Genomic DNA, 2,517 nt, shown 5'->3' with positions numbered 1-2,517 from the left:
CTCATACACATAAATTAAATCTTAGACACCCAACAACAACCAAAACATACCAGCTGGAAGCACTGACACACTCCCAAGCTAGGAAGCTTCTATCTGGCAGGACAGTGCAGAGGCCCCCACTGGAGACCAGAGAGAGGGACAGCCTCCATTTTCAGAAGGGAATGGAAGCAAGTATGAGGTGTGAACTAGAAACAGTAACGGAAGGTCAGTGTTGCAGTCACTGAGGAGAAAGAAAGCACTGGCCCTCACCGGGCAGCTGCTAAGCCCAGGAGAGATGCGCAGGAGCTGACGTGAGAGACAGATGGCCTGAGGAAAGTGGACAGAAGACAGCCCTGGTGAGCTGCTAGCAGAGGCAGCCTGGCCACAGAAGCTGCGCCTCCTGGACCCAAGCCAGATCGTCCCATTCACACCTGACAGGCCACCACAGGTACTCTCATGGCCAAGGGCTGCAGCAAGTACAGCGCTTGAGAAAAACGGGGCATTGGAACACAGGAATGGGCTTCATGGAGTAATCAAAGATAGCACGAAGCTGGCCAACACCTCATCAAAGGGTACAGAGAAAATGTCAGTAGCCACTCCCTACCACAATTCTTTCACTGTTGTAAGAACAGAAATTGGCTTTTATGCTCTAATGTAAGACCAAAGAGAAGACTTGGTTATACTGTCCCATGTTTAAAAATCTGGTTTCCAGGCCGGGCGATGGTGGCGCAGGCCTTTAATCCCAGCACTCGGGAGGCAGAGGCAGGCGGATCTCTGTGAGTTAGAGACCAGCCTGGTCTACAGAGCTAGTTCCAGGACAGGCACAGAGAAACCCTGTCTCAAAAAAACCAAAACCAAAACCAAAAAAAAAAAAAAAAAAAAAAAAAAATCTGGTTTCCAAATTGGGCCTTTAATCCTGCACTTGAGAAGCAGAGGCAGGTGGATCTCTGAGTTCCAGGCCAGCCTGATTTACATACATGATAGAGAGACCCTATTTTCTTAAAAAAAATAAATAAAAAACCCAAAAAACAAAAAAATCTAGCCAGGTGGTGGTGGTGCGTGCCTTTAATCCCAGCACTTGGGAGACAGAAACAGGTGGATTTCTTTGAGTTTGAGGCCAGCATGGTCTACAGAGGAAGTTCTAGGGCAAGCTCCAAAGCAACAGAGAAACCCTGTCTTGGGGAAAAAAATAAGGAAAAAAATAAATACATAAATAAAAAATCTAATTTCTAGACTGGCCAGTAAGATCTGTGAAGAAATCCTCAAGCTGTCCAGAAAAACAGTCACTCACACCCACAGTAGCTACTTAACTGAGACGTGGTCGATTTCACAGTAAATAAAATTCCACGAAGATGACAACATCATTTGTGTATACACGCACATGAGTACCATGGAGCACATGTGGAGGTCAGAAGCAACTTAAGGAATTTGGGTCTCTCATTTTACCATGTAGGTCCTAGGGTTTGAACTCCGGTCACCAGGCTGGCTTAGCAGCAAGCACTTTTGCCCACTTAGCCATCTTGCCAATCCTCAAATTTATTAAACAAAGAAAATCACATCTAATATTTAGCTCAGTAGAAAGATTCAGTTATCTTTTTCCTGGTTCCCAAAAGAAAACAACCAGAGACAGTGTATTGAACATCAAATAACCCAAAGAGAGACACCAGGAAGGACACACTACCAAACAATAGAAGACATGAATGTTTCCTTCTTCTATCCAGTCACACTTAGCTGTTTTCAGGATTTATTTACTGTATGTGTATGGGTGTTTTGCCTGCATATATGTGTGCCTGGTACCAGTGGAGGCCAGAAGGTGTTGGCTCCCCTGGAACTAGAATTACAGGTGTAAGTTACCAGGTAGGTGCTGGGACCTGAACCTAGGTCCTCTGCAGCTTGTAGACACCTCCAGCTCCCATTGTTGGTCAAATGGACAGATTGTAATGGTACATATGAGCCCTTGGGGCTTTTAGGTTTTAATTTAATTTTATTTTTTTAAACTCAAGGTCTCACTGACTTGAAACTCATGCAGCCTCATCTGGCCTCAAACTTTATAATCCTTCTGACTTAGCCTCCCAAGTGTTAGACCTATGTGGAAGCCTCAAATCTATCTTTCTTCCCCCCTTCCATTTCTTTAGACAGGACTGTAAGCACCTCAAGGTGGCCTTGAACTTTTGAAACCCCTGTAACTACCTTCTAAGGGCTGGGACTACATTAGGTGGAAGTCCCACTCTTGCAGGGCTGCGGATCAAACCTAGGGGTTTTGTTTGTTTGTTTGTTTGTGTTTAGTTTTTGAGACAGGGGTTTTTTGTAGCTCTGGAGCCTGTCCTGGAACTAGCTCTGTAGACCAGGCTGGCCTCCCTCAGAGATCTGCCTGCCTCTGCCTCTCACGTACTGGGATTGAAGGCGCACGCCACCACCACCCGGCTGAACCTAGGATTTTGTGCATGATAGGCAAGTACTTTTATCAACCGAACTATACTCCCAACCCCCTATTTGCATTTTGGGGGTTCATCTGATAATACAAAGAGTCACACGTGC

The 2,517-nt window shown here is 45.6% G+C and overlaps 1 protein-coding gene across 3 annotated transcripts in view; it reads right to left on the bottom strand.

The window, feature by feature from the left end:
* Positions 1 to 2,517, bottom strand: part of Shmt1 (serine hydroxymethyltransferase 1) — a 20,321-nt gene that overhangs the window by 10,218 nt on the left and 7,586 nt on the right. The gene's annotated exons all lie outside the window — the stretch shown is intronic.

The sequence above is a fragment of the Microtus ochrogaster genome, chromosome 7, assembly GCF_000317375.1.
Source record: "Microtus ochrogaster isolate Prairie Vole_2 chromosome 7, MicOch1.0, whole genome shotgun sequence".
NCBI classification, from domain to species: domain Eukaryota; kingdom Metazoa; phylum Chordata; class Mammalia; order Rodentia; family Cricetidae; genus Microtus; species Microtus ochrogaster.
The sequence above is the reverse complement of the archived record's forward strand: the minus strand, read 5'-3'. Positions and strand labels throughout refer to the sequence as shown.